The 12,689-nt window shown below is 48.5% G+C and overlaps 1 protein-coding gene and 1 long non-coding RNA gene across 9 annotated transcripts in view; one reads left to right on the top strand and one right to left on the bottom strand.

The window, feature by feature from the left end:
- Positions 1 to 12,689, bottom strand: part of FAT3 (FAT atypical cadherin 3) — a 452,006-nt gene that overhangs the window by 287,013 nt on the left and 152,304 nt on the right. The gene's annotated exons all lie outside the window — the stretch shown is intronic.
- LOC128074675 (uncharacterized) lies at positions 8,021 to 12,674 on the top strand. Its single transcript, XR_008203265.1, has 3 exons — positions 8,021 to 8,038; positions 12,043 to 12,104; positions 12,447 to 12,674. It is a non-coding gene; the product is annotated as an uncharacterized LOC128074675 (long non-coding RNA).

Here is a 12,689-nt window from a genome sequence, read left to right as displayed (position 1 = left end):
TTTTTTTTCCTCTAAGCAAGCTTCAATAGATCATTTAGCTGGTTTCTCCCTACACTTTCCCTTTTTTTCCCTTCTTCTTCTTCCTGGTTTTCTTTTCTTTCTTTTCTTTTTTTTTTTTTGGTTGTTGTTGTTGTTTAAATCCCTTGGGGCAGAGCCAAGAATCTCAATGTGCCACAATAATCACGGTTACTTATTTCCAACTTGTATCTGTAACATCATGTTATATCAGCTCAACCTGGCATCAACACGGTGCTCCTTGATGATGAGCCTAGTCAGGAATCCAATCTGTTCCTCATTATGTGATGCTAGGGAGATGTGGGAGGGTAAGAAATGGAAAGGAGAGAAGGGACAGTGAACCAGGCAGCAGGGAGCAGAATGAGATATTGGGAATAAGAAGGTTATGATGGACAGAAGTGTGAAGGAGAAATATATTTCAGAGACAGAAAGAGTGAAAAATAAAAACCAATGACAATGAACCAATGAAGTGAACCGATGACAAACTGGGTTGGCTGGGAAGGAGAAAAACACGGCAGCCTGAGTCAGTGAAAGTGGAAGTGAGAAATCCTGCTGAAAACAAACCCTCTTGGAACAGAGTCCCATTCCTCCATAAAGCGTAGGCTTTTTTAATACTTCTTCCCAGAGCTTAATTTGCTGTCAGAATTAAAAATAATAACAACAATAAAAAAAATCAACAGAAAAGAAAAACTTTCAAGGCAGGTGAAAAGAACTCCCACACCACCTCACTCCCAGTAGGCCATGATTTTCTCTAACTGCAAGTGAATAATCAGGTTCCCTCCAGGGCAAATCGTTAGTGAAAAACCAGAATTAAGCAAGGAAGGGAACACCTGCTTAATGAGTAGATTTGCTTTTCCAAAAAAGCTAGTATGTAGGTAACATTATGCAGAGCTGCAGCAGAGTTAAGGTGTAGGCGTGAGTTTACACAGTCAATTAAGCATAATTTAATTATATTTGAATAATTAATAATGAAGCATTTTAATTGCAGACAGTTGTATGTTGTGTCATGTTGGGCACCTCACAAAGCCCAACATGCAAACATTGGGCAGTCAGCGTATCCAGGCTGTCTGTAGCTGCCTGTGCTTGGGACACAATGTGCAATTAGTTTCATCCCTATCAGTACCTCATTTGCTCCCTGCCTCTTGCAGGACACAGAATGGGTACAGTTCCTTAGATGATCGTCAAAGTCCCTTACGTCCCAAGGTATTCTTTGATTCTATAATAAAGGAGCTGTTCAACATCCTTTACATTGTGGGCCACTTATGATATGAAGGCAGAGGAAACAAGATGATGACTATCAAAAGCAGCAGTTGGGAAAATGCACCCATATGGTACTGAAAGTCTGGTCTCATCTAAACCTATGTGTGCCTCCCTACAGGTATAGAGGTATATCACATGTGGACGTGGCACTAGGGGAGATGGTTTAGGGATGGGACATTGTAGGTCAGATTGATGGCTGGACTTGATGAATTTGAAGTCTTTTTCAATCTAAATGATTCTATGATCTTTTCAAGAGTCATCTCCAGAGGGCTCCTTGCACAGCACATGGATTCAAAGACTATTCATTCCTCAGCCACAAACCTCTTTCTTTTTCCTCCTTTTTTTTTTTTTATGATACTCTAAGGAAATCCAGATGCTTCATTTCAATTGCCTGCTGGAGCACCACACATACTGCGAAGGCTTTATTCAGCTATCCAAAGAAGTAAGCATGTATGGCTTTGGTCTCTATGCTTTCAAGTCTCTCAAAGATTTCTAAAGCAGTTATTGACTAGGTTTGCCATGTAATTCTTGCATGATGGTGTGATTAATACAAGTTTCCTTAGAACTAGCTCAGGTTGATTTCCACATCTCACAGCCAATTAATCAAGAAGCAGTACAAGCCTTTTTGGGCCGGAGGATGATACACACAAAAGATTTTGAGCAGAATGCAAGATAAGGGCACTGAGAGATGCCTGAGGGAGTAGGATTGCAGAAGAGCAGTTATTTACAACTCCTTTTGGACAACACCGATCTTATGGCAGCTGTGCCTGGATGCAGTGAGATGCCAGGTCACCTAGATGTGTAAACATGTCAAAAATCACCAAACCCAAAATTTAAAGGTCATGCACAATAAGCAAGCTGGAAAGAAAGGGAAAGGATGTAATGGATAACTTGGGAAGCAGTATGGATAAGCAGTTGGTGTTAAGTAAGTTCAGAAAACTATCAGACTATATGGGTTGATCTGTATGTAAAAAGTAGGTATACATCTCCTAGTCACTACTATACAGAGGAATCTGCCATTCACTGAGACAGCAAGAGAGCCAGTGTGATTTGTTTACAGAGAGAAAAATCCAGTACTTTCAATGATAATTTGTTCCAACGGACTGTAACTTAAAAATGCATCTCACTTTCTACATGAATTTGCCTGTCTACTGCTTTCAGACCCCAGTTTGTGCTCTGCTTTTCTTCCCTAGATTGAAGAGCCCTTTAGTGCTTAATGTTTTCTCTTCTTGATGGTCCTTAATGCTCACAGTGAAGAACTAGCCATTTCAGACAATTTTCCTTTCAAAGCTTGTTATTTTAAAGTAACTGCATACCAAAGTTAAAAATCACAGAAGTGTCTAGACTAGTGAATTCCCTGTGATAATGTGCTTACCGAGCAGGATTAATGGCTAAAGCTCAACTTAGCTGGTCAGCTGTGTAATAGTGTCTTGTTTATCTAACACTGTTACCAAAGGCTTTACAAATTGCCTGTATAAAGTCTGCCCATCACTGAAATCATCCACTTCATCACTGCAGGCTGGTGGCTGTTTAACATGGCTGAGCAGCAATATGAAGGTGAACGCAGGGCTGCAGGCTGCTCACAGCGCTGGGCCCTTTCCCTGGCTACCTACCGAAAGCTCTGTTCTGCTTTTCAGGGCTGCTCCTTTAACAATGCCAACTGTCACGAAGGATATCGTATTCCAGTATAATAGCACTCTAAAATCAAGTTGATATATCTTTTAACCTCTCTACATACCACTTGTGCACAGGAACAGACTGTTCTCATTGCCATCTACATTAAATGCTACATGGACAACAACTGGGTGTGCTATTGAGCTGCATGCACAAATCCATGCTTGCTGGAGTGGTGGTCAGTACCATACCCTATTGCTATGCTTGCCCTAGAAGCCCATACAAACACTGTTCTTAGCAGCTTACTAGCTACTCGTCCAACTGCAACCACTCAGACTGAGATTTTCCAGGCCAAGCTGTCTGCATCACGGTGAGTCCTTTCACAATTTTTACTGCAGGCAGTCCAATCACTTTATTACAACTGCTAATAAATCAGACCTGTCTGAAAATTTCCACTGTCCTTGAGTTTGGGATGATGGACTTGAATTTGGCAAAGGAGAAGCCTTTATGTCACAGATATATTTGCTTTTCTCTGTTCAAATGCTGGCTGTCTTGTCTCCCAAATTATAAGCGCTCCAAAAGCTGATGCTCAGAAATGCTTGAAGCTTATTTCCTAAAAGCAATACCACTGCACCATGGGTGAGATGAACTCTGTCTCAAATAGGATCCTCACACTACTGCTTGTACTGGCTGCACTAAGCCTAAGCACCTTGTCTTTGTTGTGTGTTCAGAAGGATATCCACATTAATTTACTGCAGAATGAAGCTTTTGTGGATGTTAATTGTCCCCTGGTATGGGACTACTAAGGATCTATATACATATAGATTTACGACAGGGGAATGAGAGGATGGAGAGAGGTCCGTGGAAAGGAATATAGGGTTCTGATTGATGGCAAGTGGAGTGTGAGTCAGCAGCATGCCCTGGGAGACCAGCACGGCCACCAGTATATAGGAGGGACTGTCCCCTCTGCTCTGCAATTTTTGGCCTCACCTCAAGTGCTGGGTGCAGTTCTTAGACAGGATAACATACAAAGGACATAGAACTGTTAAAGAATATGCACAGAAGGGCTACAAAGATGGTGTAGGGTCTGGAGAGCAAGGTATATGAGGAGCAGCTGAGGTCCGTGGTGTGCTCAGCCCAGAGCAGAGCAGGCTGAGGGGAGCCTGATGGCGGCTGCAGCTCCTCGCAGGGAGCGGAGGGCAGCGCTGAGCTCTGCTCCGTGTGACAGCGACAGGGAACGGCATGGAGCTGTGACAGGGGAGGAGAGCTGGGAGTGAGGGAAAGGGGCTGCACCACGGGGCGGTGGACATGGAACAGCCTGCCCAGGGCTGTGGGCACAGCCCCGAGCTGCTGGAGTTCAAGGAGCATTGGGACAGTGCTCTCAGACATTGGGTTTGGGTTTTGGTTGGAGATGTGTGGAGGTAGGAATTAGACTGATGATCCTTGTGGGTCCCTTCCAACTTGAGATATTCTGTTATTCTATTATTCTGTTCAAACTCTGCCCTAAAAACTTTGATCAAATAAAGGCCATGCTCTGAACAGCTGAAGCCAAGAACCAGCCAGAGGGAACTTCACGAGGCTACAGCTGACAGCAGCTGTGATCCACAGGCCTTCACAGCAAGGCCACATGCAGCACAGGGTACAGAGGCAGCGTGCTGCTGGCAGCTGTCATGATTTTGTCATTTTTTGTTTCTGGTATTCCAAATCATAACATCATGTAAGGCAGTGGGGGCATTTGGCTCTTGAAAGGGAAGACTTCTTGCCCAGAAGAGGAAAGATGGAACTCCTGGTAGGTCAGCAGGCTGTTTCCTGCAGAGAAGCACGTGGTCCCTGGCTGCTTTCACCTGCAGTGGTACAGTAAGGCCTCGGTTTTGGACACTCATTCTGTTTGATTTGTTGGTCTCAGTTCCAATTGTATTGTGTTGTATTATCTTGCATTCTGAGATCGTATTTTAGAAAAATAATACTCCTCCTCAGATCATAGCCGCTGTTCTGTTTTTGGACTCATCGACTATCTCCCCACCTGTCTACCTTTTCCCCTCCCCCGGGGTGCAGACCCATGAGTTCCCTGCCTCATTAGTCATGGGGCCAGGCTTAACACTTCCCCCCCCTTTCTCCCTTTCTCCCTTCCAGCTTTCCCTCCCCTCCCCTCCACTCCCCCCCCTTCCCTCCCCTCCCCTCCCCCCCCCCCTCCTCCCTCCCTCCCCCCTCCCTCCCTTCCTTCCTTCCTCCCTCCCTCCCTCCCTTCCTCCCTCCCTCCCTTCCTCCCTCCCTCCCTTCCTCCCTCCCTCCCTTCCTTCCTTCCTTCCTTCCTTCCTTCCTTCCTTCCTTCCTTCCTCTTTCTCTCTTTCTTTCTATTTATTTATTTATTTGGGAGGGGGGAGGGGCAGCCTGTGTCCCCTGTCACGGACACAGATAACTCCATGACTGCAGCTTTACTACAACACAGCTCAACTCCAAGCACTAGCCTTCCCTAGTTAATAAGTTCCTTGTCCCATAACAGTTTGCAGAGATAAGCAAAGACAGCATTTGTTCACTCATTGATAGACAATTTGGCTTTTTTTTGACTGTGGCAACTTTAAAAACAAAAACAGAAACCAACAATAACTACATATTAATGTTTTGAACTTTTATCTGCCTAAACCTATAAGCAAGTTGTGCTTGCTTTTTACAACAACACATTATTTTCTAACAAGAAGGCAGAATTATCTGATAGGAAACACAGCTAATGTAGCACAAGCAAGTTTTTAAATGAAGTCCAACTGGGCACATGATGAGTAATCCCAAAAACACAATTCAAGGGGTGAACCATCACCATGCAACTGAGCATAATAACCTGCTTGCAAGGTTTTGAGACTACATGCAACATAAATAATTTGAAATCAATTGAGTTACTGTCTTTTGCCTATTTGATAGAAAGGAGAAACAGTGTAATTGGCAATCAAGTACTCCTTTGGGAGCTTCCAACCAGCCAGCTGGATTTGTAAATGCATGGTAATCTGCTGGGACAAATCCTGCAGCTGATTTAACAGTGGTATAAATTGCACGTAGGGTGTAAATTGCTCCAAACATGGATGTAAGCAGTAAAGCACTACCACTGGCATGTCACAGAAATGGTACTCTTGTCCCTGTATGTAAATACAAATCTGCTGGCTCTCCCTTCCCAAAACAGGGCTGAATGCAATCAAGCTCAGATCTACTCACCTTTCACTTGCTAAGCGGCAACTAAATATAGCTCAGAGATAAAGACACTGTCTGCATGGTTAATTAGATGGCTTCTTTATCTAACTTCAACCTTTACACACTTATCTATTTATTAAATCAACGGGCTTATGTATAAAGGCAAGTCTGTTAGCTTAAGTCACTATATATAGACACATTTTCATTGCAGAAGCAAATAGTATAGGCAAAGTTCTGCAGTCAGATGGAAAAAGAGTCTGGGAAAGTGAGGGGGAGAATATCATTTCAATTGAGCTAATAATGTTTGCATTCCTGGGAATAATTCTCTTCTAAAGTTGGCTGCCTTTATTTAATAAACATAGAAGTTAGCTAATGTCCCATGCCATGATGGAAGAAGAACTGGAAGTGACCTTGTTTTGCTTGCCAATCAGACTACTTGGATGAAGTCCTATTCAAAGAGAAGAGTGCTTCTTGCTCATGACTGCATCTCAAAACCATCCAACCAGCCATTTTAGACACCTGATTGAGGAGGATGGCACTGTGTCCTACCAGCTTCTCTCTCTTCTTTCTAGCAGAAGCCCAGATAAGTTCTTAAAATTATGCACTTCACTTTCAAACAGATAAAGTGAGATGAATCTCACCTCATGTGGTCTCTACAAGATGCTGATTCACAGCAACTCTGAGAATAGGGCAAACTTTCCAGGGAGCATTTCCAACGTGCTTCACTTTTGTGGATTCATTAACAGATTGCAGAATGGCCCGGATTGGAAGGGACCCCAAGGATCATGAACTTCAACCCTCCTGCCACAGGCAGGGCCACCAACCTCCCCATTTAATACTAGACCAGGCTGCCCAGGCCCCCATCCAACCTGGCCTTGAAAACCTCCAGGGATGGGGCATCCATAACCTCTCAGGGCAGCCTGATCCAGCACCTCACCACTCTCACAGTAAGGAATTTCCTCCTGACATCCAACCTAAATCTTACCTCCTTCAACTTTAAAACATTTTCCCTTGTCCTGCTGTTATCTACCCTTTCAGAGCTTTACCTAAAATAGCAAAGGTGTCTGCTGTCTCTCTTTATCCATTAAGCTTTTCTGAGTGGTTAAATAAGGAAACAGGGAATCCTAGTCTCACCACTGCTCAGCTATATCTTCAGAAGTATTTGAAGTTGCATGCAAATATAGACCTTGCAGCAGTACAGACTGGTGTCTTACTCTCTAAAAAACAGCTAGGAGAGCCTGTAGGATACCCAGTAGCCCAGCCAGGCAGCATCTCCAGAATGCTCTCTCGTAGTCTGATACTCACTTAACACTGCACGGGGCATAAGATTTCAGAGGGCTTGCAAGCCAAAATGGGGTCAAATAAGAGCAGTTTAGGGAATGTGCCCAGCTGAAAATTACTGTATGGCTGGTACTTCATAAGCAACATGAATGGTAAGGAAGAAAAATTCTTCCCAGGTAAATGACGAAAAACACTTAAACTTCATTACAACAATCCTCCAACGAGGCAGAGGAAGTGTGAAATTGATGACTGGACAGTGAGCTGGGTTAAGTTCTAGCAGACTGGCAGAGCTCAAAGGGTTGTGATTGCCAGCAGAGTGTCCAATTACAGACCTGTCTCGAGCAGTATTCCCAAAGGAGTGATGCTGGATCTGCTTTTGATCAACATCTTCATCAGTGACATTAATGAGGGGCTACTGTCCACAATCAGAGAGCATACTGATGATACGAAGCTGAAAGGAATAGCAGACGGACCAGCATGCTAGGTTGCCATGCAGCAAGACCTAGAAAGACTGGAATGTTCACCAGACAGGAACCAAGAGAGTATTAAAAACAGTCAGTATTCAATTTTACATCTCTGAAGATACAGTGACATGCATCAGTACAGGCTGAGACAAGACCTCCTAGAGAGGAGCAAAGGGATGAGCCCAAGGAGGAGCACCAAGATCGAGGACAGCAAGAAAGACCAGGTCCTTCCCACGGAGCAGAGCCTGTTTGAGTCCAAGAGCCAGCCCTCCAACTGGCTCTGCAGGCTTGGACTGACATCTTGCTCCCCCAACACCGAGGACGGGAAGAAGAACAAGGTCTTTCCTGAGGAGCAGAGCCCCGTTGAGACCAAGGGCCAGCCCTCCAACTGGCTCTGCTGGATTGGACTAAACACCTGTCCTCAGAATGGAGAGAAAAAAGTCGTGCCTCCCGAGAAGAGCCTGCCCGTTAATGCTGAGCGCCGTGCCTCCCACTGGCCCTTCTGGATTGGCCTTTCTCCACACCCCAGATGGGTCCCGAACAGGGCCAGCGAGTCTGTTGATCCAGAGGGCCCCGAGCAGCAGTCCCCGCACACCGAGCAAAAGGCCTTCAGCGTGCTTGACCTCCTCAACAACTTCAAGCACTTAATAAAGCCAGCCCTGATAATCTGCGTCATTCTGGATTTGTGGGGAAACTGCTATCTGTTCCGGCTGCTGTGGGTTGCCTACCAGCTCTGGAGAGATATGTGAAGACATCAGGCACAGGTAAGCGCTCGGGATTCATACTGCACAGAAGGGACTGAGGGTGGGGAGCGGGGAACCGCAAAGGTCTGGTCTGTGAGGGCTTCCAAGCAAAGCAGACCTCCAGAGGTCCAGCAGCTCTCCCCAGAGACTTGCCCGGCCCTAGGGCTGACAGCCGGCCGGGACTCCCATGCAAAACGGGGCCTGCCGGAGGTGCCGTGAGCCCCACGGGCTGCCCCGAGCTGTCCTGGGACGCTGGAAAAGCGGCGCAAGAATCAGAGCCCTGCAGGGCGATGCTCTGCAAAACGAGCCTGCATCCCTTTCTCTGCGCTCATGCCCTGTCATTTCCAGGGAACGGAACAAACGGCCTCAGCTTCAGAACGCAAACAGAGTGATTTCCACAAGGCGCTTCTCTCCATCTGGCAGCCTGTGGGTCAAATGGTGACCGAAGGTGGCGCTGAAGGCACCTGCGATGACAACAACATCTTCCACTGGGGGGACACCAACCTCCCCCAGATCATCACCTCCATTTTCCATCAGTCATGAAATAAATAACACCATCATTTCCACAGCCGGTGTCATTGTGGTGGCAGTGCGTCCGGGACAGTGGCAGCACTAAAGGCATTGGTGCAGGACAGCGCTGCTGTTCGGGGACTGGGGGCATGTTCCTAGGCAGGAGGAAGGGCGGTGGGCCAGGGATAAAAGAGGCATCGGTGGCTGTGAAGCGTCCAGAGACAGCCATGCCCCAGGGGAGAGAGCACATGTTGAGCGGGAACCTACGTCCCAGTGGGGTCATGCAGCGTCCCCCAGAGTGCACGGGGAGGGCCCGTGAGTCTCCAGCACGCTGGGAAGCATCCAGAGCACACTGGGAATCCTCAGCTGGGCCAGTTCTGCCAGGATCCCGTGCGCATCACCTTCCCAGAGGAGGCTCGCACCAAGGGAGCCTTCCCAGAAAGGGAAAACGGCGGCAAAGCACCACAGCAAGATCTGCTGGGGAAGGGAGGGAGGCCCTGCGGCACGGCGGCTCAGACTCCCTGGTCCGTTTCGTCCCTCTGCTTATTACAGCTGACTGGTAGCTCAGGCCGGCAGCCATGAAGGCGCTGAGAGAAGCCTGCGGGCTGTCAAACGGGACTTTGGGGCACTGGCGCGCTGTCACGGCTCCAGCCCGGTGCTGTGACTAATGGGGTGGAGGGACAAGCGAAGCCACGAACCAGGAAAGGGGCAAGAGAGGTGGGGAAAAGGTAGGGAGATGGGCCTGACAACAAAACAACGGCAACGAGCTAAGGGAGAAAACAACGATTTTCTGAGTACGCTAATTTTCTGAGAATGCCAGCGGGATGCAAGATTAAGAAAACAGATGAGGTTTGCCAAAAGCAAGCGCAGAGTCTTGCACCTCGGAAGGAACAGCCGCAAGTATCAGTACAGGCTGGGACCCGACCTGCTGGAGAGGAGCTCTGCGGTGAGGAACCTGGGGCTCCAGGTGGACAACAGGCTGGCCATGAGCCAGCAGGGTGCCCTGGTGGCCAAGAAGGCCACTGGGATCCTACAGGGCATTACAAGGAGCGTGGCCAGCAGGTCAAGGGAGGTGATCGTCTCCCTCCACTCTGCCCTGGTCAGGCCTCACCAGGACTATGGCGTCCGGTTCTGGGCTCCCCGGTACAAGAAAAGGCCGCGATCTCCTGGAAAGAGTCCAGCGGAGGGCCATGAAGATGATCAAGGGCCTGGAGCACCTCTCTCATGAGGAAAGGCTGAGCGACTTGATGTTGTGTTGAGGGACATGGTGTAGTGGGAGCTATGGGTAATAGGTGAACAGTTGGACTGGGTGACCTTTTAGGTCTTTTACAACCTTGGTGATTCTGTGATTCTGTGATTGTATGACCTGGGTCTGTTCAGCCTTGAGAAAAGATAATTCAGAGGGGATCTGATCAATGTCTATATCTAAGGTGACAGCGGCCAAAATACAAGGGCAATGGCCACAAGTTGTATCAGAGGAGGTTTAGGTTAGACATAAGGAAGAACTTCTTCTCTCATAGAGTGGTCAGGCACTGGAATGGCTGCCCAGGGAGGTGGTGGAGTCGCCGTCCCTGGAACTGTTCAAGAGGTGTCTGGATGACGTGCTGCGTGATATGCTTTAGTACTAGTGGTGGCAATGGTGATGAGTAGACGGTTGGATTGGATGATCTTAAAGGTCATTTCACACCTTGTGATTCTATGATTCTATGATCATCTTGAGAGGTCCCTTCCAGCCCCTACAATTCTGTGATTCTGCATCAGGGAGAACACTGTGCTGCCAAGGAGGAGAAGGCAAATACGGACACTGCTGCGGGAGGTGTCAAAGCAAACGTTCAAATCTCTCGGTCTGTACTATCATCTATTCTTTTATTTTCTTTCCGACGTATAAATAAAGGAAATTAATCCAATATTCATTGCTGTTGGAGTGAAGGGCTCAAAAGGATGGGAGAGGAGCACCGGACCTCTGCTTACGTCTGTTTACGAGTGTGAACACTGATAGGACAAGGGGAAATGGTTTCAAACTAAGACAGCAGAGGTTTAGGTTAGATAGTAGGAGGAAGTTTTTCACACAGACTGGAACCCGTTGCCCAAGGAGGCCGTGGATGCCCCATGCCTGCAGGCATTCAAGGCCAGGCGGGATGTGGCTCTGGGCTGCCCGGTGGATTGAAACTAGGGGATCACTGTGGGCCTTCTCAACCCAGGCCGCTCTATGATTCGGTGATTCTATGACCTCGTGCGCTCATGAAAATTACAGAGTGCAGACGGATTGCAAAAAGGGGAGGTGGAACAGGGAGGTGGGATTTGGGTGTAGGGTCCCCAGCCCCGAGCTGGGTGTGGCCATGCCGCACCGGGGAAAGGCATTGTGACATCACAGGCGGGGCATGACATCAGTCTTTATCAAGGCACGCTGGCGGCCTCCCCCAGCTCAGACACTTGGAGCACTCGCTCCGTCCTGGTGGTCACTGCTGGAGCTCTGCTCTGGGTGACAGCCACTTGTGTGTTGAGAGCGGTCCTTGGGAGAGAGCAGGATGAAGCTCAGCCTGACTCTCTTCCTCATCTTACTTGCTTTCCTGTCTCCAATTCCTGACACGTCCAGCTGCCTCAGCTGGGTCGGGAACTGGGACAAAAAGCTGCTCCATCCCGAGGAGCAGCATCCCTTAGAGACCGAGTGCCAGCCTTCCAGCTGGCGCTCCTGGCTTGGTCTAACCACCTGCCCCACCAAGATCGGGGATGGCAACCAAAGGAACGTCCTTCACCAGGAGCACGGACCAACTGACACCAAGAGCCAGCCCTCCAACTGGCTCTGCTGGTTTTGCCGAAACATCTGCTCCAACCAGATGGAGGACGGGAACAAAAGGCAGGTCCTTCACAAGAAGCAGAGCCCGGTTGAGAGCAAGGCCCGGCCCTCCAACTGGCTCTGCTGGTTCGGCCTAACCACCTGCCCCACAAAGATGGAGGACCAGAAGAAACACCAGGTCCTTCATGAGGAGCAGCGTCCGATTGAGTCCAAGAGCCAGCCCTCCAACTGGCTCTGCTGGTTCGGCCTAACCACCTGCCCCACAAAGATGGAGGACCAGAAGAAACACCAGGTCCTTCATGAGGAGCAGCGTCCGACTGAGTCCAAGAGCCAGTCCTCCAACTGGCTCTGCTGGTTTGGACTATGCACCTGCTCCAGCAAGACTGAGGACGCGAAGAAGAACCAGGTCCTTCATGAGGAGCAGAGCCTGTTTGAGTCCAAGAGCCAGTCCTCCAACTGGCTCTGCTGGTTTGGACTATGCACCTGCTCCAGCAAGACTGAGGACACGAAGAAAAACCAGGTCCTTCGTGAGGAGCAGAGTCCCGTAGAGTCCAAGAGCCAGCCCTCCAACTGGCTCTGCAGGCTTGGACTGACATCTTGCTCCCCCAACACCGAGGACGGGAAGAAGAACAAGGTCTTTCCTGAGGAGCAGAGCCCCGTTGAGACCAAGGGCCAGCCCTCCAACTGGCTCTGCTGGATTGGACTAAACACCTGTCCTCAGAATGGAGAGAAAAAAGTCGTGCCTCCCGAGAAGAGCCTGCCCGTTAATGCTGAGCGCCGTGCCTCCCACTGGCCCTTCTGGATTGGCCTTTCTCCACACTCCAG

The sequence above is a fragment of the Tympanuchus pallidicinctus genome, unplaced genomic scaffold (genome assembly GCF_026119805.1).
Source record: "Tympanuchus pallidicinctus isolate F22 unplaced genomic scaffold, pur_lepc_1.0 scaffold11, whole genome shotgun sequence".
NCBI lineage: Eukaryota > Metazoa > Chordata > Aves > Galliformes > Phasianidae > Tympanuchus > Tympanuchus pallidicinctus.
Note: the sequence above shows the minus strand (reverse complement) of the source record. Positions and strands in the feature narration are given on the sequence as shown.